The sequence below is a fragment of the Dasypus novemcinctus genome, chromosome 22 (assembly GCF_030445035.2).
Source record: "Dasypus novemcinctus isolate mDasNov1 chromosome 22, mDasNov1.1.hap2, whole genome shotgun sequence".
NCBI lineage: Eukaryota > Metazoa > Chordata > Mammalia > Cingulata > Dasypodidae > Dasypus > Dasypus novemcinctus.
Genome location: NC_080694.1, coordinates 74,053,149 through 74,078,645, shown reverse-complemented (window position 1 = coordinate 74,078,645; position 25,497 = coordinate 74,053,149). Strand labels below are relative to the sequence as shown.

Genomic DNA, 25,497 nt, shown 5'->3' with positions numbered 1-25,497 from the left:
GACCTCTTACTGACTATTTTTAAAATTATGATTAAAAACATAACCATGATAAATAAGCTTAGGAAATGGTTTAGTCAAATATACAGATACTAATTGTTCACACAGTCACTAAGGAGAGCTGTAAACAAAGAATCATTTAAATGATTTTTCAAACAGAAAACCTAAAGAACTGAACTATCACAGGTTTTTCTTCACTGCAGAAGCTGAGATGTTCCAGGAGGAGATGTCTTCACTTGATTGGAAAATGAACACTGTAGCTGAAGGCTCTGCTGAATATGTAAAAAATCTGATGAGATTCATTCCTGTCATTTTCACTGTCATTTTCTAGCACTGCCATAAAATAGTTTAATACATTCCAAAGTAAACCAGCTATTCCAAATCTACATTTACTCTGCTCTTTAATTCAATTCACAGAACTATTGAAAAATGCGGTCACCCCTCGGGCTGAAGTGTGGTTTGCTGGCCTGGCGGGGGAGCAGCCGCGGCAGGCCAAGCCGCTGCCCCCATAATAGGGTGGCTGGTCGGACTCACCGCCACCCCTGAAGGGAGCTCGGCATGGGTGCAGAGTGCCCTCAGGTCTCCCCTTCTCGGCAGCCATGCTTCCGCGGCCGCCCCTCCTCCTGGATGGCGCCACACGATGCCTGTAGGGCGGCACCCTTCTTCTTCTTTCTCCCTGCATAGGCGCAGGGCGGAAAATTCCAGTCTGCCCTTTTCCCCTCCCCCGACAGCAGCAACAGCCAGGCGTGGGCGGGAAACTCAAGTCTGCCCTCCACCCCAGCAACAGCAGCCACCAATCCCTAAACCCTGCCCCTTCCCCCAGCAACAGCGACAGCCAATCCCTAACCACCACCCCTCCCCTGTCCAGTACCGCCCACTGACCTTTCGCCGGCAACCAATCAGAACAGGGCGTGGCTTCGACCAATCAGCCTTCCCCAGCCCCTATAAAACTGTTGCCCCTCAATAAAGTGGACTTGCGTGTTTACCTTGTCTCTGCGGTAGTTCTTCTGCCGTGCGCCCTCCAGTCCTGAGAGCCCCCGACAAGGGCCTGGCCTCCCTTGTCCCCAGTTCATCGCCTGCTTCTCCGGGTGACCCCTTCGTCGCCGGCTTCGCCAGGCGACCCCGTCAGCCGAACCGCGCAACCCCTGTGAGACCGATCCCTCATCTGCTGCCGGACCGACCCCTTGTCCCAAGCGGGACCGACCCCTCGTCCAGAGCTGGACCGACCCCTCATCCACAGCCAGACCCCACCTCTACCGACCGAGCAAGCCGCCGCAGAAAAATAGATGTTTTTAAAAGAAGAAAAAAGGTTTATATAGAAGGTATTTCTGTTATACAAGTACTTGTTATACAACTACACAGCTTGGGGCAGTAACAGGGCTGAAAAGCTCCTCTCAATCACCCATACATTAAGCCAAACAGGGCTGAGGGCTTCCACAGTGGGGCTGGTTCTTGCTTGGCCTGAGAGCCTTCATCAGCCTCCATCATTTCTTGTTGCTGGGACCTCTAGCTGGCTTGACTCCACTGGTTCCTGTACCACTGCTGGGCCTTCTGGTTCCCTCGGGCCACCAGCCAGCGATTAACCCCAAGACCTGGAAAGGGTTTAATGACTGTGAACTTCATAAACCTACAGAACCTGAGATCCTTCTTGTGGAGCTAATTCCAGATATCTGGGGACTTTGAATGACACTCCTGGGGCATGCCAGGGACCCCCACACAGCCAGATTTAACTGTGAATTTCCATAGGGAAGTTTCTCAGGAAACCCATACCAATTGCTTTCTGAACTTTCAACTATGAGGTCATTCACTTGTTCCTTTGGCTGCCTAGGTTTTTCAACTTTTGACAGATTGCATCATCATTGTCTGGAATTGTCAACTGAAGGATGTTGAGATCTTCAACTCCTGACAGTACCATTAACATTGTGTGAAGAATTTCTTTTTCTTGGGGGGCTCTTAGAGGAGGTGCTTTCCTTAACAGCTGACTCAAACATTTCAGGCTTTTTAACGATAAACTTAATTTTGGCTTTGTTTCTGAGTATGTTCTCCAGGCTTGGACTTTCTAAAGTAGATGGTGGCACGTCTCTCACTTGGGAGCATGCCCATGACCATACCCTGGAACATGTACTTTTCTTGTTTACTTGTTTCTTAATAAACTCTTTACCCCCTAGACTAAAAAAAAGAGAGAGAGAAGAAAAAGAATGGCACATCCTCAGGTAAGCCTTCCCCATAAAAACCTTCTAGGAGAGATTTGAATAATGCAAATGGCACTTTCATTTCACTGCATTTTTCATGGAAGACATTCGACTTTCTGTTTTAGGTCCATGATTTTGGCATTCCAGACCTCAGAGGAAAACTCCCCTCTTTGAGGCTTGAGGGGCACATTAGAACCATTAGTCCAGGTTGGGATCTGAACAGGTGACCTTTGAGGACTGTTGTCCTAGGGCCTTCCAAGTGACCTCAGTTTCAGGAATGTTTGAATTGCTCCCAGGGCTTTGTGGTCTTTTCAGGGACTGCAATGCTTCAGTGTTTATTTTATTAGCCATTCCAGGAGGCAAATAGGACACAACTAGTTCAGATATTTTAACAACAAACTTGATTTTATTACTCCCACACACAATTTTTTCAAGTCGTGGAATTCCAAACCAGATAGGGCTTTGAAATGGAATTCCTTCTGGCATGCCTTCTGCACAAAGGAACTCAGGATTCGATTCAAACACAGGGGATGGTACTTTTACTGCCTCCATGAGTCCAAGAGCTTGAGCAGATTTCAAAATAAAAATCTCTTCCTCTTGTTTGTGTAGCTTGGTACTTCTTACACTCCAATCTTATTTAACCAGTGAATTTGTTCTTGGCTGAGAAATTGCAGTTGTACTGTGAGTCAGAAGTTCTCATCTTTTAATGACAAATTTAATTTGATTGCCCAATTGAATGACTTTTTTCACTCTTGGAATTGCATACCATGAGGTACTTCTAAAAGGAATGCTTTCTGGTAGACTTTCCATATAGAAACCATTAAGATGTGCCTCAAATTTCTGGTAAAGGACAGTCTTGGCTTCAGTGCTAACCATGTCTTCAAAATGTTTTAATCTTTTTTTGAAGAAAAGCTGATATACCATCTTTCTTAGTTTAATGATCCTGGCATACTTTCTTCCTTTACTCCTGAAGCTGGTTTACCAAGTTGTAAATCTTCACTTGTTGAATTCAGAAGTGCTTCTTAATATCAAATGAATACTTTCCTTTGCAAGTAATATCCTTTCAAAGCAAGGAATTCTGTAAGTAGATGGCCATCTAAAAGGAATTCTTCCAGGAAGTTCTACATAAAGGTCTTCAATATGTGACTAGAAAAGGAGATGTGGGATCATCACAGGACCTTTGGCTTTTATGGCTTGAGCATATTTTCTTTCAAACAATGCTTCAGCTTGCTTATGTAGGTCAGTAATTTGAGCATTCCATTTCCCAAATTTGAACTCCCTCATTTTCTGTTTTTACAGCACTGGCAGTCTCAGTAACTGGGGACTGTGTTGGCTCATTGGTCTTTGTCTCTTGCTATGTGGAGAATGATCATCATCTTCAATAGTCACATCAACCACAGGGTCCTCTCTTGTCTGAAGGACGTGCTGGGTAGAACCTTCAGCTGCTGCTTCCATTTCTGTTCCATCATTTCCTTCTGAAGAGTGGTGTCTTCCTTGAATGCTGGAGTGAGAGCATTCAGGGTCTTCAAATTCTTTACAATCACAGCTGCCTTTTCTTGGGAAATGCCAGAATCTTCCATGGGTTCAGTATTCACTTTGATGGGGCCACAACTTCCATGTGGAGACCGTATTGACCTTTTACCAGGTTTACCACCACATGACTACCTAGGTGCTTCGGAAAGGTCTTTTAATGATACATGAAGTCCCAGCTTTGTTCTCCAGAATCCATTTCAGGGTTGAAAGATCATAAATCACAGGCCATTTAAAGGCAGCTCCTTAAGGAAGCCCTGAACTAACATGGCCTAGTAGTCTCCTGACATCTTCTCTATGGAACTGGCACCTCTGCTGATCTACTTAAAGCTTTTCCATGGAAAAGTGGAAACAGCCCTCAACTGTTGTTCCCAGAGTCTCCGTTTTCCATACAATCCACAGTCATCCCATTTGTCTCCTGTAGATTTCACTTCATGCAGGATTTTCTTCTCCTTCTACAGGTAATTTGCGGAATCTTTCTGAAATCTGTCCTTGTACTGACAGAAGCATGTCCTCTCTTGGTACCGAAAACAAACTCATCTGTGTCATACTCTGCAAGGCTGGCCACATGGACTCCAGAGCATATATGATGAAGGGACCACATCCAGCTATCCCCAGACTCCTCATCTTCAACAGGCAGGGGAGACAGTGCTGCTTGGGTCCAGATCCCTAAAAATAGCCTCCCCCAGGCAGCACCAGAGCTGGGGGTAGGGGGCTGGTTTATCTGAAGGGAAGCAGGGGGGAGTGGGTAGGAGGAAATCTGGCCCCTTGCACCTGGGCCAGCTCCTGTAACTGCCACATGGCCATGGCAGGACCTCTAAGCATCTTGACCTGGTCACAGGGATGGAGGCAGTGCCCAGGCAGGGTATCCAATAGTTCCTGCTAAAGAGCACCTGTGGGGCAGGGAGGGGTGAACAGTGGCCCTTTTCCTCTGCTCTTGCCTCCCCCATATTTTATTTCATTTTTATTCTTTTTTAAGATACATAGATCACACAAAATCCCCAGTATTTTTGATGTAACATTTACATAATCTTAAGCTTCCTTTTAAAAAAAAAAAGTTTTTCTGAGCTTTCTATTCTGTGGCATCCATCTTTTTTCCCTGACCAGGTCATCCTGTTCCATGGCTGAACATCCAGCAGGTTATGCACCTCTCTTGGCTCTTCTTTTTCAAATTTATTGTAGCTATTTGTAAACCTTTATGCTTCCATGTAAACTTTAGAATTAGTTTGTCAACTTTAAAAAAAAAATCCTGCAGCAGATAACCGAAATTGTATTGACACTGATTCAAATTTTATAGGATTTGGAGAAAACTGATATTATTATTTTATTCAGTTAATCATATTGTCTCTCTCCAAGTATTAGATCTAGTTTTATATCTTTTAGTAGGATTTTGAAATATTCTCTATAGAAAAAGTTGGCAGTATGTAGCAATACGCATATCGCACAGTAATTCTCCCAATAGAGAAATACTCATGCATGTGTACAAGGAGATATACTCAAAACTGTTCAGTTCTACAGCACAGTTTAAATTATGGAATGGATGATAAATTACAGTGTATTCTTCTAATATGCCAACAAACAGCCCTTTAAATGAATGAGAGACAGCTACATGTCTCTGCATGGATACATTTAAAAAACACCATTGAACAACCAGAAAAGCAAGTTAGGCACATGGATAGTTCTTACTGTAAAAGTTTGAGAACATGCAAGACATTGTTACATATTATTTGTGGGAAAATACTTAGGTTGTAATAGCATAAATACAAGCCATAGCAGTTACTTTGGGTGGGGAACGAGGAGGGAAATGGGACTGGAAAGACATAAGTGCAATGCTTTATCTCTGAAGGAAAGACTAAATCAATTTGTCAAAAGATGCAGATTGGATGTGTTTTGGTGTTGGGTACACGGTTATTCACTAGGTCCCTTAGAGCACTTGTTGTAGGTCTGAAATATTTTATAAGGAAAAAACCAAAATGAGTTCTTCATAAGGTTTGTACATTTTTCATAGGCTATGATATCTGTATGTTTTTTACTATTTCTTTTTTTCATAATTAGTTTTTCTAACTCAATCTTGTTTTCAGCAATTTTGTGACACTCTATTATTAATTCTAATAGTGTATCGATACTGTAGGGCTGCAAATTATTTAATTTTTTTATTGTCATAGTTTAAGTATTTGCTTTTATTTTTTTACTTTGCTTACCTTTTCAAATTGCCATGTCTTTAAAATTTGTGTATGTGTATATCTATTTCCTTAAATCATTTTAACTTTACCAAGTGAAACCAAGACATGAAGTTTTGAGTCAATTAAGAAAGCTGCAATTTTTAAAATGTAGCATTTTGTGGTAGTGAACAAGCATGAAATGACTTGGTATATCCCAGACTACTGAAAGAAAACCACCTTAAGAATTTTGTTGAAAGTTTTAGCATCTGAAAAGCAAGAGGGAAGGCAAATTGATGGGCAATAAGTTAAAAAAAAAAAAGGAAGGAAGGAAATGAAAGTAACTGTCTAAATGTAAAATGTCCGGTTTTGCCAGAAGGTGAAAGAAGATGGTAAAAACTAAACTTGAGGGTTTATAGTAAGTTGTAGGAGGCTTGAGAGAAAATGAACTTTATTTGTCTTGGTTTATAATACCTGCAAATAATAAACTTGAAAAGAAACAATGAAATGTGTTGAAAATTACAGAGTATTCTATCAATTTTGGTGGATTTATTGATCAGATGAAAAAAGACTGAATATTACTGTAATATTTCACATGGGCGATTATAGAAAGTGAATTAGAATTTACTTTCTCTGTTAAACATACCAGGGAGGCTGTCCCCCCATCCTGCCCCCAGCACTGCTGGTCTCAAGCCTCCTGGAGAACTCCCGGGGCTAGTAATTCTCTGCTGGAGGCAGGGACCCCTGGGCCGGGGGACATGGCAAAATCCCCAGCTTTGCACCATGGGCTGTCAGGGGACTGTGGCCCCAGATGGGTAAGAAGGGTGGAAAAGGGGGTGGCAGGGCCCGTTGCCCACGGGGAGGGGGCTGTCCTGGGACCGGTGCCTCAACCTCCAGGCCCAGAGTGTCAGTGATCTCTGAAAATGGTTCGCTGTTCCTTTATTCAGAAAACCCCACAAAATCACGTAAACCAAGAGGTTTGAATCTTCGTGTCACTTTAAGAACACCTGAGAAACTGCCCAGGCCATCAAGGTGTGCATATTGGAAAAGCCACAAAGTATCTGAAAGATGTCACCTCACAGAAGCAGGTGCGCCATTCTATCATCACAATTGTGGCATTGGGAGGTGCGCCAGGCCAAACAGTGGGGTGGACACAGGGTCAGTGGCCCAAAAAGTGCTGAACATTTGCTGCACATGCTTCAAAATGCAGAGAGTGATGCTGAACTTAAGGGTTTGGATGTAGATTCTCTGGTCACTGAGCACTTCCAGGTGAATAAAGCCCCCCAGATGTGCCAGCTCCTTACAGAGCTCATGGTCAGATTAACCCACATGTGAGCTCCCCCCGCAGCATGGAGACCATCCTTATGGGAAAAGAACAAATTGTTCCTAAACCAGAAGAGGAAGTTGGACAGAAGAAAAAGATATCCCAGGAGAAACTGAAGAAACAAAACTTATGGGAATAACTTCAGCATACAATAAATGCAAATAAGATTAAAAAACAAAAAACAAAAAAACACAGCGAGCTCATAGCCTTTAAAAGGCCTGGACAATAAAGCCCTAAGTCCTGGCATGTTTATAATGATGTCAATTCAAGTGAATGCTGGCTATTAAATGAAATACGTTCAGCCAGTGGAAATGAAAATTGGAAAAGACTGTAAATAGATCATTCCAAATGATTTCTCTTTATAAATGAATTATACAATTTAAAAAAATATGTTGGGAACAAACAGATAGAATTCATACCTTCCAAACTAGGAAACAAGAAACAATGGAATAAAGTAAGCTCACTCAATTCAACAAAGATAGGAAAAAAAGAGAGAAAGAAGCTAGAAAAAATGATTTTAAAAATTCACAAAATAATCTGATAGAAATTGATATATCAATAGCACTAAAAATGTAAACAGAAAAAAATCATTTGCCAAAAGCTAAGCTCCTAGATTAGATTTTTAAATGCACCTATGCTATTTACAAAAGGACCCAAATGATGATACTGAAAGATTTAAAATGAGGGAAGCAGATGTGGCTCAAATGGTTGGGCTCCCACCTACCATATAGGAGGCCCAGGGTTCGATTCTGGGAGCCTCCTGGTGAAGGTGAGCTGGCACACACAGGCATGCTGGCCCACACAGAGAGCTGGTGTGGAAAGATGATGCAACTAAAAGAGACATGGAGGACAGACAATAAGAGACAAAGCAGGCCAGGGAGCTGAGTTGGTACAGGAGATTGAGTGCCTCTCTCCCATTCCAGAAGGTCCCTGGATCTGTTCCTGGTGCTGCCTAAAAAGAAGAACACAGAGAGAATATACAGCAAGTGGGAGTGGGGAAATGAGTAAATCTTAGGAAAAAAAAGATTTAAAATGGCACTCCAGGCAATGACAACCAAAGGAAAGTGGAGGTAACTGTATCAATATCAAAGAGGGGCATTATATACTGGTAAATGAACAATTTATTTGGAAACTGTAACAATTCTAAGCTTTAACACATCTAATAATTCATTATGGAATTACACAGAGACTTTGGAAAGACAACATAGTAGCAGATTTTAAACACATCTCTCTCAGTTGATGATATTTAAAGACAAAAAAATGAGGAAACAGACTATTTGAACCACAAAATAAGATTCTTCTGTGGGAATGAGGAGAAGTATGGGAAAAATAGTTAATAAAACCTCTGGACTATAGTTAACAACAATACTGTAATATTCTTGCATCAATGCCAAAGATGTACTGTGTTGATAATAGGAGGGGATGGAAAAAATCTGCCTAATGTACACTGTGGGCCGTAGTGAGTGGTAACAGTCTGATGATAACATTTCATAATATCATAATCTCTAACACATGTGGCTTGGGCAGGTTCCAGTTCTCATGGCTGCTGTACTGAAGCCGCAGCGCCCCTCCAGGCCAACCTCTCCAAAGGTTGTGAGTGTCCTCAGACCTGACAGCTGACCCCAGAGGAAGGGGAGAGAGAGGGAGGGGGAGGAGGTCCAGGGCCTTTTATGACAGACACACCCCTCACTCCCACCTTATTCCTTTAGGGGCCAGTGCATTACTAAGGCCAGTCCACACCCAAGGGGTGGGATTAAGTGCCTCCTCTTGATGGGAAGAGGATCAAAGAATTTGCCACTACCACATTATATGAACAGAAATTTATCAACTTAAATGCATATATCAGGGGGACTTACTGAAATGAATTATCTAGATAAGTTTTCAAAAATCAAGTAGAGCTAAAGAAATAGGAGCAAAAATAAATGAAGTAAAAATCAAAGAAATAAAAATGTTCAGCAATACTGAAAGCTTGTTCTTTGAAAAGAATACTGAAATAGCAAGGCTATGGGAAGGGTGACCAAGAAAAACAAAAATCACAAATAAAAAAGGTTAGAAGTGAAAAACTGCACAAAAGTACACTGCAAAGGACCTTATGTCAATATCTTCTATGCTGATAGTGGACACTTTTCTATAAAATATGAGTTACAAAAACTGGCTCATGATGACAGAATAAGTCAAATTAAAAAATAATATTCTAATCCCTCTTCCATGCAAAATTAAATACCAGATCCACTTGAAATTTACAGGCATATTCTATCAAACCTTTGAAAACCTCAGATTTCCCACACACAAAGTACTACAGAAAACAGAAAGAATGCTTCTCAAGCCATTTTAGGGGTCCAGCATGAAGTTGATACTAAAATTGAATGTAGAGAAAGTAAATCCCTAGGCCAACTTTACTTGTGAACATAGATACAAAAATCCAAACTAAAATAAATACACAAAATCCAGCAAAAATATTTTTAAATAAAAAAGTTTATTCCAGGAACACATGAATATCATTCCCAGATTAACAGATTAAAGGACAAAAACAAGATTACTTCAATAGATGTAAAAAAGCACTTGATATCATGTAATATTCTTTTAAACTAGGAACTGAATTTTCCTCCCCTTTAAAAATATGCTAATCAAACATCATATTTAACATATTTAATTCTGACAAAATAGAGGCAGCCCTTAAATTGGGAATAAGACAAATATGCTATCTTTGTTTCTAACCACCCCACACTAGATATCCAAGGCAATTAAATAAAAGAAAGTGAAATGATAAGTAAAAATATTGAGATGAAAGAGAAAAAGCTATGTGTTCTCTGTCAGGGTGGCAGTTTCATGCTGGATGTACCCAAAAATTGCATCCTTAGAGCTAATTCATCCCTGTGGGTTGAGCCTCTTGTAGGTGGGGCCTTTTGATTTGGCCACTTCAGTTAAGGGAATTTTTATTAGATTACTTCAGTAAGGTGTGGGCAAGGGTGGATCTTAGTCTTCTCACTGGAGTCCTTTATAAATGAATATGGATGAATATAGCGACACACAGAAACCCCCAGAGGTGAGAGAAAGCCCCAGAAGCCAGAAGCTGAACTCAGTGGACACAGAAGCAGAGAGAAAGCCATAAAGTGGGAAGCTGAGGGCAAGGAAGCCTGGAGGGGCAAGAACCCAGGAGCTGGCCATGCCTCAATCGCTGGTAGCTGGTCTTCAGGGAGAAAACCTCACCTGCGGAAGCCTCGATTTTCCTCACCTTGAACTGGAAGCTCTAAGTTAACATGTCCCCATAGTGAAGTCAACCTATTTCTGCCCTATTGGTTTTGGCAGCTTGTAGCAGATCAAGACAGTCATCATTTCATCATTCAACATTCTTTCTCCACTGCTCCTGAGCCCTCTAAGATGATTCTTCAGGAACTTCAGTCTTTCCTCTGTCCACATCCCTGAGTTAGGCTGAGCACCGCCCATCACTTCTTTGACATGCACTCAGCAAGCTCTCCAATATTTTCTCTTCTCTTCATCTTGCCCCCAAGACTCCCTGAACTATCACCTTGTTATCTCATCATAGTTAGTGTCTATGCTAACCTACAGCTAAGATCAGAAGAAGCAGGGAACACAGAGCCTTAAGAGGAAAGAGGAAAGCTGAACCCTCCTAGACCTTGCCTACAATCTTGCATCAATATGTGGCAACAGAATTTGGGTGAGAAAGTACCTCTTATGGTACCTTGAGCTGAACTCATTAGGGCCTGGCAACTGTAAGCTTCTACCCCCAAACAAATACCTTTTATAAAAGCCAACCAGATTTCTGGTACTTTTTTGCATCAGCACCCCTTTGACTGACTAATACACCCTGAGTTAGTGCTATCAATGGAAACTGTAGCCCAAACTTTGGAAGGGCTGGTGATATTTGAGTTATTTTATTATTTACTGTTTTAATTATTAAAAAAACATGCAGTGCATTGGCCAACAAGTTTTTATTGAGCACCTCCCCTGCCCAGCACTGCAACTGGTGCTATGGAGAATACAAGAGAAGTATAAGATACGGTGTCCACCAGCAAGCTGTGGAGTAGGATGTCTGTGTGACTCAGCCAGCAGGTGACATATATAGAGTGAGTGACTCCAGGCTAGAGGCTCAGAGGCCACCAAGACCTTGGCAGTGTTAAAGCTTTAGAGCAGGGGTGGAGGAATTAAAATGTAGGCAATAGGGAACTGGCAAAGCAAAGGGGGCTATCAATAGAGGGTGAGGATGGAGACGTGAGAGCTCTGGTGCATGGAGATGAGGGCACCTGAGCTGCGGGAGTGGGTGCCTGGCCTGGGGGCTCACTGCAGACCTCTCTGCCTTCCTTTCCTCCTCCCACATGGTCCTGCCTTTCTCCCCCTTAGGAATGTGGAAGCTGGATGTTGAAATCACAGCTGAGTGTGGTGGGACAGCAGCTCACTGGAGCCCACCAGAGGCGCTCCACTCCCTGGACATTCCCCTGGGGTTCAAATGGGCTGGTCCTGGCAGGATGCTCTACTCTCTTGGACGCCCCCTCCAGGGACCACCACAGGATGATGGATCCATCATGGTCATGACGCCTTCCCAACATCAGGTGGGCCTAACTCCACCTCTGAGGGCCACAGGCAGCTCAAGAATGGCCTCAGTTACAGAAGCAGCACAGGCTCCACCCTGGCCACATGGCACAGGCTGCACTGGACCTCATGATGCTCATGCATGAGATCCCAGTTGGCCTCTACCTGGCCTGGGAAGGCTCAGTGCCTCTGCTCTGGCTCATTTTGCCATTCCCTTCCTGCTGCCCTGAACTGGGTGCCATGAAGGTGGAGAGCAAAGTGCCCCTGGGTGGGGGGGCCTGTGGGAATTGAAGAGAGCAAAATAGCCTTGGGCAGAGTCAGCCCCCCCCAAGAGCCAGCTGGGTAGGAAAGAGCAGACGGGGTGTTCACTCAATGGGGAGACTCAGTGCAGGGTCACGGGTGGTCTAGAGACAGTGCCTTTGTGGACATCAAAAGTTCCCACAGTGACTGGGAGGAGAGGCAGAGCTGGCAGTATGTGTGTTAAGCCTCAAAGCAGGGCCTTTATGGATAACCAGAGATGGCATGAAGAAAACCTCGACATGAGAGATAGGCAAACTCACATTTATTACGTCTGCAGAGGTAAGGAGCCAAGGCCAGTCTAAAGTGACTCAAACCCGACTCCCTGTGCTGCAGTTTCACTCTTGTTTAAATACCCAAGTTACTACTTAGCATTCGCTTTGGTTATGCATCAGTGTTCATCCACAAGGAGGAACACACATAGCTGATTATATAATTGTATGATTAGCATGTTCAGGAAATCATGCTTGCACATACATTGCATGATCAAGAAAGGGGTGGGTAACTCCACCCCTGGGTGGGAATTTTACTTTGTTAATTAAGTTGAAGTGAGGACAGCAAGGGGCTGCTTCTGTGCAGGGCCGGCCAACTGGTTGAAGCTGGTTTTCATACTTCATTGCTTCATCAGTATATTCTTGACCACCAAAAGCAGAAATTGGCCCAAAGAGAGGGTTGCATCTCATTACCTTCTGATTTACATACAATTCTTTTCTTTGTGTCCTAACAACAGGGAGAGAAACAAGTTACTTTCAGGTATTTAGTCATCCTACATCCATCAATTCCCTCCTTCTAGTTTTTGGCGATATTCTTATCGCAGGGGAAAGGAACAAATCTCAGATCTTCTGTAACTACTTCCTGCTGACATTCTGGGTGTTCAGGTCTTAGGAAACTATTGTAATAGGTTGGTCTAAGGAGGAAAAGTCGGTCTGTTAAAGTATGCAATTGCTTCTGAATAAAGCATTGCACGCATGATATAAGTAAAGGTACAAGTGCTAAAAGAATTATGACAGTAATTGATGGTTCTATGTAGGGGAGTAGCCATTTGGAAAGGTTAGATGGGTTTAAAAATGAAAAATTACTTTCCTGTGTCATGAGGTAATTGGCTTTGTTCTTTTTTTTTATTTTTTAATACTCTCACTTCTTTGGAGAGGTTCGTGACTAAGTACAGGGATGTGGCAGCAGTACCAATGAATGCTGTGATTCTTAAAAAGATAAAGAAGGGGATTAATTGGCTTTTAACAAATTATTTGTGGTGTTACATGTTTTGGGGTTTGCTTTTACAAAAGCCTGTTGCATTACTTGATATTGATTGTGCAAATTTACGCAGTACCAACACTTGGTTCTAATTGTAGAGGTTTTGGATGATTTTCAAAATATGTGTGTAGGATAAGTGATATCTTTCCTCAGGGCTAGTTACTGGCAGTTTCCTGTAGTAGGAAGAACAAGATTAGTATTTGGTGGAGTTTTTTCTTCTTGAACAGGAGCCACAGGATCTCAACAGGCTTCATCTCATATTTTGCTTCATGCTCTGGTGTGATCTGTGGCTCAGGACCTCCTTTACCTGCTGGCTCTGATAAGTAGTAGGGTTTTGCTCTGGTATGATGGACCCAGGGTTTAATTCCCTGTAACTTAAGAGAAGAATGAGAGCTTAACAGTACTGCATAAGGTCCCTCCCATTTGGGTTTAAGCTGATCTTCAGGATGTTTGTTTTTCCAAACTTTAAAAGAACCTGATCCCTGATTGAGAAGGGGTGGAGAGGCTGGTCAGTGGGGTATTTTAGGTGCCACTAGGGCTACAAAGGAGTCTCCCTTTTGATGTCCCCAGCAGTGCATTACAGCTACTTCTGCTGGTAGTTTCACTGTTTCTAAAAGTTCAGTTATTTGTGTGGTATGCTAACATCTTTCTGCCCAGATGACAAAAGTCCTCTCTCTTTCCAAATGGCTCCATGCACATGCAAGATAAGAAAAGCATATTTTGAATCAGTGTAAATGTTCACTCTTTTTCCATGCAGCTTCTATTACTCCCCCTACAGTTATTAGAGCATATCCAGGTTTTCAAACACTCCCTTCAATGAAGCTACTTCCATCTGTGAAGATTTCTAAATCTGGATCTGGTAGAGGAGTATTCTGAAACTCTTTCCTGGAAGAAAACACTTCCTCTAGCATTTCTGTACAGTTATGAATAGGTATTTCCTTAGTACTTGATGGGAGTAGAGAAGCTGAATTTAAGGTTTCACAAACTTTTAATTTAACTTCTGGGTTGTCTAGGAGAGCTGCTTGATATTTTCTAAGCCTCCCTTGGGTTAGCCAAAGATTTCTTTTTCCTTCAAGCAGTGTGAGTATTTGATGGGGGTTTGAATGGTGAGGGGCTGTTCTAATGTAAATTTTTCAGCTTCCTGTATAAGACACAGGTTGCAGTAACTGCTCTTAAACATGCAGGCCACCTTTTTGCAGTATTGTTTAGTAATTTCGAGAAGTATGCTACTGGACGATGCTCACCTCCCATTTTCTGGGTTAATACTCCAAGGGCTACAGCAGGGGCACTCACTAGCTCCCTCTTCAGGTGGGGACAGGCTTGCTCACATTCAGGGGCCACTGGAGGGGCTCTGTGTCCCCACCAACCACCTGTGTACAGTTTTTATTGGACCTCCTATAATTTAGTGATTGATTTTTGCTTTGGAACACCTTTCCACAGCCCAGCAAGAATGCAGACTCCAATGAGGATCTGTTTCAGGGACTGCCTCATTTGGGGAGCTGTAAATAGGGTTTTGAGGTGCCACCTGCTGCAATGCCTCGGCTTCTTGTTGTGCTTTTTCAAGGACCATACATCTTTCCTAGGGGGTGAGGAGGACATTTATAAGGGCTTGTATATCAGCCCATGTTGGGTTGTGTGTGGCAAAATGGAAACAAACAGGGTTGTTACTTTCTTGGGATCTGCCCAATAAACCGGAGTGTTATTTTTCCAATTAAATAAATCAGAGGTGGTGAAAGGAGTGAGGATGAAAAGAAAGCCTCAGGGTCATCCTTGATAATCAATTCCATTTGGAACTTGCCAGAGTGGGAACTGACCTACAGTCTCCTCTGGGTTGGGGGGAGGAGAGGCCCTTGCAGGAGGGAAAGGGGGCCTGACACCTCTAAGTGAAGAGTGGGTTTGGCAGTGGCCCTGGTGGAGGAGGAGGCAGAGGTGGTCTAGAATAATGAGGGGGTGGGGTGCTTAAGTCAAGGAGTTCATCAATGGGTTCTAAGAGGGGATCCCAGGACCTGAACTATTTTTGTAACTGGGGCTGAAGGGGGCCCACACAGCATTAACACACAACTCTTTCTAGTTTCTTTATCTTTCCACAACTCAAAGAAGAGTTGAACATATGAGATTTCTGTCCATTTCTTTTGCTGTTTACAAAACAAATCCAATTGCAGTATAGTATTAAAATTCAAAGACCCATTTTCTGGTAAAATTTCTCTGTCATCTAATCTACATCTAGGCCAAGCTTCATTACAAAAAGTAATTAAATTATTTTTTGAAACCAGATCCCCCAAATTTAGACCAATTTTTCAGGATGCATCCTAGTGGGGAGCACTCAGGTACCGACGCCTCGCTTCCCATGGTGGCAGAAAGAGAGAGAGAACAGCCGAAAGTAAAGGCACAAAAGGCAGCAGGCTTCCCCTTAATGGGAGTGAGGGAGTGGGACTCAAACCCACGAAACCTCTCCCACTACCCCCAAACCTTCACTACCCTAGCGAAGGTAAACCAAATGCTAACTCACAGTTAGCCAAAGCCAAGCAGCAGGCTTCCCCTTTAAGGGAGTGACGGAGTGGGACTCACACCCACCAAGACCTCTCTCACTGTAACCAAACCTCCACTGCCTTAGTGAAGGTGAACCAAACGCTAACTTGCAGCTGGCTAAAAGAAAAAGAGTAATGACTAAAGGAACGAACTCACCCGCCAGGGGAAGAGACGACCCGGTCCTCCATCCTAACCTCGTGAGCCTTGGTTTCCTTGGCAGCTGGAAAGGGGCTCTGCCCTGGGGAACCCCCCAGTCCTCAGGAAGATCCTGAGCAGCCGCTGGAGTCAGGGATGCCTCGGTACAGACAACCCCCTCCACAGCTCACCCTAGCAGCATTCCCTGGTTATTATTTTTTATTTGGTCCTACCATGGTTGCCAATTTGTTAGGCCTCAAAGCAGGGCCCTTATGGATAACCAGAGATGGCATGAAGAAAACTTCAACACCAAAGTTAGAAAAACTCACATTTATCACATCTGCACAGATAAAGGCCAGACTGAAGGGACTCAGACCCGACTCCCTGTGCTGCAGTTTCACTCTTGTTTAAATACCCAAGTTACTACTTAGCATTTGCCTTGATTATGCATCAGTGTTCATCCACAAGCATGAACACACATGGCTGGTTATATAATTGTATGATTAGCATGTGCAGGAAATCACGCTTGCACATACATTGCATGATCAAGAAAGGCACGGAGAACCCCACCCCTGGGTGGGAATTTTACTATGTTAATTAAGCAAGTTGAAGTGAGGGCAGCAAGGGGCTGCTTCTGCGCAGGTCCAGCCAACTGGTTGAAGCTGGTTTTCATACTTCATTGCTTCAGCAGGATATTCTTGACCACTAAAAGAGGATTTTGGCCCAAAGAGAGGGTTGCATTTAATTACTTTCTGATTTATATACAATTCTTTTCATTGTATCCTAGCAACAGGGAGAGAAACTAGTTACTTTCAGGTATTCAGTCATCCTACATCCATGACTTGGAGCTAAGGCTGGGAGCAATGCCTCTGAGTGGGCCATGGGGAGGTGACAGTGGGCGGGCCTCTCCTGCCACTGCCTGGGGAGGTGACAGTGGGCGGGGCCTCTCCTTCCCCCACCTCGGGAGGTGACAGTGGACGAGCCTCTCCTGCCCCTGCCTCAGGAGGTGACAGTGGGCGGGCCTCTCCTCTCCGCTGCCCCAGGTCCAGCACACCCCCGCCCCCAGGTCGCAGGGCCTGGAGGACGGAGGCTTGGGCGTGGGTCTCACTATCGCAGCAGCAGGCGCGTCCCCGGCCACCTGAGCCACAGGAAGGGGACCAGGCGCTGCGTGAAGGTGGCAGAGAAGGTGTAGAGCAGCTCCTGGACTCCTTGTTGGTGGACGTCACGTGCCGCCTTCGTGGTCCGCGGCCGCTGCTCAGGGAAGAGCTCGGCCTTGGGGCGGGTGCGGGCCCAGACGCCCACGGGGGACTGGCGCAGCGCCCACACCCCGTCCTCTCGCCACAGGGCGAGCTCCCCCTTCCTCTCCGGGAGTCCCTGGCCACGCCCACCAGGCAGCTCTCCCCCGCTCCCCTCCCCCCTCCACCACTCCCTCCTCTTGCTCCCCCAGGGAGCCCTCCTCCTCCTCCATTTTGCAACCGTCATACCCATCGCCTGTAGCCGTCCTCCTTCTCCTCGTCGTCGTCCTCCCCCTCCTTCTCCCCCTCCTCCTCGCCTTCCCCCTCCCCGCCCCAGGACCAGCCCCCCTCTGCACCTCCTCCTCCAGTAGCCCCTGCCCCAGGTGACGCCCTTGCCAGCACCCGGGCTCGCAGGTGAACTGCTGGGGGTGGGGCCCGCGGCGCAGGCTGCTGCACGACACGCGCTTCCAGTCCTGCGACAGCAGCAGGTGGCCGCTGACCGACTGCGGGTCCAGGGTGGGGACAGGGAGGGGCGTGTCAGCGGGGGGGCGGGGTCCCCAGCCCTGGGAGGTGCCGCGCAGGCCTGGGGGCGGGGGCGGAGGGGGCCTGCGGCGGGGCTGGCCGGGCCCTCGGGGCGCTGCTGGCTGGACGCTGGCGCCAAGGGCCAGGCGCTGAGCTGGGGAAGCCCAGGGAGGTCCGTGAGGCCAGGACAGGCGAACGGGGGGAGCAGAGCCTCGACCAGACTCCAGACAGGAGCTGCCGGGCGCGCCAGGGCTCGGGTTTGGGGAGGCTCTGGGGGCGCAGGGGCAGCCGCTGTCCTCACCTGCATGGACCCTGGGCACTCACCTGTTGTATACTCCAGGTCCCTCAGCAGCTTCCCTGCGGGAGGCTGGAATCTCCGACCTCCCCACCAGCTCTGAGCAAGCACGGGGCAGGCTGCCTTGGTTCTGTTACTTGAACCCTGGGGCCCGACCCGAGTGGAGCCTGCAAGGCGCCAGGAGCTGGGGGCCTTGGAGCCTTCCCGCGCTCCCCGCCGGTTCTCAGCCCGCAGCCAGAGCCCTCCTTCCGAGCCCCCGGCTTCTCGCCACAATCAGGGATCATGCCCTGCCCCACTTGACCTTTAATTCTATCACCCCCGTTTGGAGAAGAAGAAGAAAGCAAAGCCCTCAAGTCCTTCCCTCTTAGCTCTCCCTGGGAAAACAGGAGCGGAGGTGGAAGTCAGAGAAGAAAACTTTCATCCAGGAAACCGCGCCCTTGTCGGCGGAGAACAGCTCAGGCTGCAGGGCCTGCACCAAGGCCGGCCCCTCCAGCCCAGCTCGGCACCGGAGCGCCTCCTAGACGCTGCCCCTGGCCTGTGCACCCTGCCCCCTTCCCTGGCTCCCTGCTCTTGCGCTCCCCCCTCCTCGCCCTGTCCCTGGCCCTCTGGCCCGTGCGCCCCTCGCTGGGCCTCCCTAACCTCACTTATCATATCCACCACGATGTCGGGGGTCTCCTTTTGCCCGGAAGCCCTGACTTTGTCCCTGTCTCTCCTCAGTGCACTGAGGTGGTTCAGGATTTTCTCCTGTGGAAAGACAAGCAGCGGGTCGGTGGGTGTTCCGGGCGGGGTTAGACGCCTTGGAGGGCAGGGCTAAGCCCCGCAGGACCGGGCGGGCTCACCCTGTGCGGTGGGCGGCCTTGTCCACCAGGACGGCCGTGAATGGCCGGTGCTCCCCCGACTCCCGGCACATGACGCAGAGCAGCTGGCCGTCGTCCTCGCAGAAGCAGTGCCGCTTCTCCCGGCGCCTGTGCACAGCTTCGTGTCCTGCTCCTCCTGGGCAGCCTCTCCGGCCGCCGGCCCTTGTCCACCTCAGCCGCTTGATGTTCCCCACCAGGCTGGCCAGCTGCCACACGGGCCCGTCGGTCTCCTTCTTAAAGGGCTTCTTGCAAAGCGGTCAGATGGGCGGCCCCCCGCCGCGGAGCGGATGTCTGCAGCACAGGTGGGCAGAAGATGTGACCACAGTTGATGGTCATGGGTCCCGCAGGTAAACGAGGCAGATGGAGCAGGTCACCCCCTCCTCCAGGCTCTGCAGGGGGGCTGACGTAGCCATGGTGCCAGCACCACAGAGGGGTCTTCGTTCTCATGTGGGGACTTCTCTTCCTTGGAGACCAGAGTAAGGGGTCAAGAGCAGCAAGGCAAAGGGGCAGAGCAGATAGCCCATGCAGAGCTGCCTGTACGGGCCATCCACCCACCCAGCCTTCTGTCTACCCACCCATCCACTCATCCACACATCCATCCATCCATCCATCCATCCACCCATCCACACATCCAACCACCCATCACTCCTTATCAGCTCCTGCAAGGCTCACACAGCGTCATTTTACCAATCATCTATCCAACCCCTTATTTTACACACAAGGAAACTGAGGCCAGAGAGGCAGCTTGGGGTGGGCAGGGCTGGAAAGCAAGGCCCTCTCCACCCACCTGCTGTGAAGCTGCTCCAACACACCCATTCTGATAGAAGACATTAATCACCATCTGCTGAAAATTCATAATAAAACTCATATCTGCAATGTCTGCTGTGTAAGATGCCCCTGTGGGTGTACAATGCACAAACAAGGAGCACAGCGTTCAGGAGGGTTTTGGCAGAAATGAGAACCTTCTGCTGGTGCCTCCAGGTCTCTGGCTTCAAGGACAAGGACCGAAAGGAGAGGCACCCAGCGTTCCGACTCTGGTGCCCCCATTTGGGGACTTCCTTGGCCTGGGCTCACTCTTCTAGGATTCCAGACACCACCTGACCTCAGCCGGCCTTAGCAGATGCATGACCAGCTGGCCCGGCATTCCAGCTCCTCAGCTGTGCACAGGGTGGACCTGCCCGGCTAAATCATGAGGGAAGAAAGTGTGGGAGGAATCCTCTGTGCTGTTGAGAGCCAGCCCTTTGGGGGTGCCCAGAGGACTTGGGGAGCACAGGGCTCAGTGCCCAGAGGACTCAGGGAGAATGGGATTCAGCACCCAGAGGACTCAGGGAGCACAAGGCTCAGCACCCAGAGGACTAAAGGAGCGCAGGGCTCAGCACCCAGGGAACTCAGGTAGCACATGCCTAAGTGCCCAGAGGACTTAGGGACCATGGGGCTCAGCACCAAGAGGACTGAGGAAGCATGGGTTTCAGCACCCAGAGGACCTAGAGAGCACAGAGCTCAGCACGGAGGGACTGAGGGAGCACAGGGCTCAGGACTGAGAGGACTTTGGGAGCACAAAGCAACTCTGAAAGGATTTGGAGAGCACAGGGCTCAGTGCTGAGATGACCTGGCTCCTGTTTACCATTGCAGCCAGGCCCAGCTCCTGTCTAGGTTTAAGCCTCAGCACATCCAAATCCACACAGGCAGGTGGCACCAGCTCCACCTGAAAACAGAGTCATTTAAGTACTCTGAGCCTCAGTTTATCTACCCATGAAGTGCAAAGAGCATGATACTTAGCCTCCAAGACTTTCTAAGATGGTTGAATGAAAGAATTCCATTGAAAGTACTAAGCAATACATGGGAGGAAGTTCACCTGGGTATACATATAAGGCATATAAATGTATTCAAATGTTCATGGGGCATTGTCACAGGGGGTGGAGATTCACATAGTAATCAAAAGAATATCAAATTCCCATCTGGGGGAACTCTGCCACATTTGATATTGGAACAAGAAGAATGCTCCAAGTACAGGACAATGACCTGTGAAGGAGGATGGTCCATTGATATTGATGACTATGCTTATAAGCCTTTGCTCTTGAAATTGAAACTTAACCTAGTGACATAGGGTGCCGAAGAGTTACCTACTGGGAGCCACCTTGTTGCTCAAATGTGGCCTCACTCTAATCCAAAATCAACATATAAAAGCAATAACTTCCCCCCAGCATGGGACATGACTCCTGGGAATGAGCCTCCTTGGCACCAAGGGAGTGCTACCATGTACCAACCAGCAATGCATCTGGGGGGAAAAAAAGACCTTGACCAAAAGGGGGAAATGCTGAAGACAAATGAGTTAGTAAGTGAGTCAGGAAGGCATCCCAGAAATAATGCTTATGCATATCTCAATAGAGTCTCATTGACAGCCAAAGTAGATACTACCCCAAATAGAAAAGCTCCTCAAGGATATGGAGACATCCAGACACTGTAGTCAGGGCAGGTAGCTCAGGAAGTTGGCCTCTTGCCAGTGGCCCTAATCTGGTATTTGTGCTTCCCAATGTGGCAGAGTTAGACTCAGCCATGGTTTCCCTATGCTTGACCCTTTTGTCCCTCTATTTGAACCTATAATTAGTACTAGAGTTGGTAGATGGACATCCAAGAGACTTAAATCTTTGGAGTGTCCATGTGCCAGCTGAGCCCTGAATCTCAACAGAGTTTAACACCCACTCCCCAGTTCAATGAACTCACCCATGACAACTAACAGGAAGGAGATGATGGACAAATAACATACCAAGGAACCAAGAGTGCAAGCAAGAGTCAGCCATCAGATGTAAGGGGTCAAAGCCCTTCTCAATTAATGGTGGAGTGGGCATCACCATCCCAGAGTCCTCAGGATTTGGAAACAAACTGTGGACTAAAATAAATTTACTGGTATTCTACTATAGACTTATTGAGATTCTAGCAAAGGAAGAAATACCATTGTTGTGGAGGCAGTGACTTTTGGATGTTCTATGATTACGGACAGGGAAAAAACAGGTGTAATGGGGGGGTGCATTTTCAGGACTTGAGTTGAATGGGACAGAGTGTAAACTACAATGTAAACTATAATCCATGCTTAGCGGCAATTCTCCAAAATGTGTTTATCAATTGCAATGAATGTACCACACTCATAAAAAATGTTGCTGATGTGGGAAAATGTGGGAGGGATGAGAAGTGGGACGTATGGGAATACACTATATATTCTCTGTAGCATTTATGTAATCGAAGTATCTTTTGAAAAACAAGAAAAATGGGGGAAAATATATTATAAAAAATAAAAAGATCATAGAATGAAAAAAACGCAGTTACTTTGTTTAGATATTACCCTTTATCCACCTTAGGCATTACAATATTATTGTTTAAAATATTTCAGTGATATTCCTATTATTTTTTAGCACCTCAAACATTTAGATTTTAAGTTGTCATATAAGTTTATGCTGTATGTTCAAACATCAAAATCACATACCAACACACACTTACCCCACAATGACATATGTGCTCATGTGAAAAACTACATAATACTAACATACATGGCACACACTCTCCTGAATATTATTTTAAATATTTTATTCATTTAATTTACTTGTTTGTAGTATGTAGTAGTAATTAAACATTTTTTTCTTTGTGCATGCCTGTCTCTACCAATCCAAATTAAATATATTTACACACATGCTTATGTGACTGAATATAAATGCTTTTCATCCTCAATATGATTGTAAAGTGGTATTCATTTTATGGCTTTGTGTTTGTTTTCCTACTTGTGCCAATACTATGCATTCTAATAATACTATTGGTGACATTAATAAATTTCATAATGAGATAAATGTTATTTAATTTAATTTGGTAAATATTTATAGGCATGAATTAATTTTCTTTTTTGTAATTACTGGCATGAGCTTTGGATTAAAGTTAACAAATTTATTTTCAGATAGAGAAAAAAAGAAAAGTAAAGTACTAAGCACATACCTGGAGCAGAGCGGAATCTGGAGGGAACCCAGAACCCGTTTCCCAAATCCAGGAGTGTTCAGACCCGAGAGAGAGCAGGGGCGGAGCTGCAGGGGCAGAGGCCGGGGCAGCCCAGGGCTAAGGCGGGGCAGCCCCGGGCTAAGGCGGGGCAGCCGCGCGGGCGCGGATGGAGCTGCGGTGCCAAGAGCCCCGGAGGCCGCCGGAGCAGGCGGGAGGACAGCGACAGAGCGCAGGGCGTCCAGAGGCCAGGTGAGGCCACGGGGCACAGCAGCATCGGGCAGTTACTGACGATATTGGTTATGGAGGCAACGTCCTTCCCGCACAGCTCAATGGCCTCCGCGTTAATTTAACACAGTGCTGTTAATGAGCCAGATATAAACCCAGGTCTTTTTTTTAAGGAGGCATCCAGGACTGAACCCGGGACCTCCTGCAGGGCAGGCGCTCAACGGCTGAGCTACACGCGCTCCACTCCCCCAGTCTCTTTTTTTTTTTTATTCAAGTTTTGTGAAAAGGAGGAGAGGGAGGAAAAAGGGGGGAAAACCCTCAACCAACCAAACGAAAAGACAAAACCAACACTAGAAAAAAGACAAAAACATCCCTGTAGAAAAAACGAAATGAACCAGGTTAACCACAGCCCTGTCGCTCCAAGGAGAAAACAGAGTTCACCTGCGGGCCGTGGGGCGCACAGCTCAGAGGGCGCCCGCCACGCAGCAGCCCCGGGGCGCCCCAGCACACGCAGCCCACGCCCCCACGCCCACGCGCAGACCCCCTGCCCGCCCGGGCGCCGCTGCCACCAGCCGAGTCCTCCTCTGGTGTAACAGGGCACCAGGAGGCCTGGTCCAGCCTTCCGCCTCCTCGGCACAGAGCGGAGGTGGAGCGAGTCCATCTTCCCTTTTCCTCTTTGTCTCCAGGATCCTCTGGTGACTGGACAAAGGGGGCAGGTTCCTTTGAGCCCGCCGAGACCCTCGCGGTGGCAGACGGAGAGTGTCCAGTATCGAGGGGACTCGAGGCCACTCCTGGACGGCCCGTCGCCTTAAGCTGCAGAAGCGGCGGGTGCCTGAGGGCTGCCGGGGTGCAGGGGCTCACGCTGCCCGCTGGCCGGTCGGGGTGGGGGCGAGGGGCAGGTCTGCTGGCTCTGCCGGGTGGTCGTGGTCAGCGGGAGGTCGGCCTGCACCTCCGCTCCTGGAGGCCGCTGAGCTCCGTCCTGCCCTTGACCAGGCCAGCTGGGCCTCGGCTCCTTCACGGGGTCCTCCTGGAGGTGCAGCTGGGCCTCGGCTCCTTCACGGGGTCCTCCTGGAGGTCCAGCTGGGCCTCGGCTCCTTCCCGGGGTCCTCCTGGAGGTCCGGCTGGGCCTCGGCTCCTTCACGTGGTCCTCCTGGAGGTCCGGCTGGGCTCGGCTCCTTCACGGGGTCCTCCTGGAGGTCCGGCTGGGCTCGGCTCCTTCCCGGGGTCCTCCTGGAGGTCCAGCTGGGCCTCGGCTCCTTCACGTGGTCCTCCTGGAGGTCCGGCTGGGCCTCGGCTCCTTCCCGTGGTGCTCCTGGAGGTCCGGCTGGGCCTCGGCTCCTTCCCGTGGTGCTCCTGGAGGTCCAGCTGGGCCTCGGCTCCTTCCCGTGGTCCTCCTGGAGGTCCAGCTGGGCCTCGGCTCCTTCACGGGGTCCTCCTGGAGGTCCAGCTGTGCCTCGGCTCCTTCACGTGGTCCTCCTGGAGGTCCGGCTGGGCCTCGGCTCCTTCCCGTGGTGCTCCTGGAGGTCCAGCAGGGCCTCGGCTCCTTCACGGGGTCCTCCTGGAGGTCCAGCTGGGCCTCGGCTCCTTCACGGGGTCCTCCTGGAGGTCCGGCTGGGCCTCGGCTCCTTCACGGGGTCCTCCTGGAGGTCCGGCTGGGCTCGGCTCCTTCCCGGGGTCCTCCTGGAGGTCCAGCTGGGCCTCGGCTCCTTCACGTGGTCCTCCTGGAGGTCCAGCTGGGCTCGGCTCCTTCACGGGGTCCTCCTGGAGGTCCGGCTGGGCCTCGGCTCCTTCACGGGGTCCTCCTGGAGGTCCGGCTGGGCCTCGGCTCCTTCACGGGGTCCTCCTGGAGGTCCGGCTGGGCTCGGCTCCTTCACGGGGTCCTCCTGGAGGTCCGGCTGGGCCTCGGCTCCTTCACGGGGTCCTCCTGGAGGTCCGGCTGGGCCTCGGCTCCTTCACGGGGTCCTCCTGGAGGTCCGGCTGGGCCTCGGCTCCTTCACGGGGTCCTCCTGGAGGTCCGGCTGGGCCTCGGCTCCTTCACGGGGTCCTCCTGGAGGTCCGGCTGGGCCTCGGCTCCTTCACGGGGTCCTCCTGGAGGTCCGGCTGGGCCTCGGCTCCTTCACGGGGTCCTCCTGGAGGTCCGGCTGGGCCTCGGCTCCTTCACGGGGTCCTCCTGGAGGTGCAGCTGTCCTCGGCTCCTTCACGGGGTCCTCCTGGAGGTGCAGCTGTCCTCGGCTCCTTCACGGGGTCCTCCTGGAGGTCCCGCTGGGCCTCGGCTCCTTCACGGGGTCCTCCTGGAGGTCCAGCTGGGCTCGGCTCCTTCACGGGATCCTCCTGGAGGTCCAGCTGGGCTCGGCTCCTTCACGGGATCCTCCTGGAGGTCCAGCTGGGAGCGCAGCCGTGGCGAGGTCCGTGGC

At 48.2% G+C, this 25,497-nt stretch overlaps 1 protein-coding gene and 2 pseudogenes across 1 annotated transcript in view; 1 reads left to right on the top strand and 2 right to left on the bottom strand.

Moving 5' to 3' along the window:
• The window catches only part of LOC139437360 (protein RUFY3 pseudogene), a 166,509-nt pseudogene that overhangs the window by 91,109 nt on the left and 49,903 nt on the right, over window positions 1–25,497 (bottom strand).
• The window catches only part of LOC139437329 (E3 ubiquitin ligase TRIM40-like), a 174,065-nt gene that overhangs the window by 119,395 nt on the left and 29,173 nt on the right, over window positions 1–25,497 (top strand). The gene's annotated exons all lie outside the window — the stretch shown is intronic.
• Window positions 1,396–19,290, bottom strand: LOC101411223 (general transcription factor II-I-like; annotated as a pseudogene).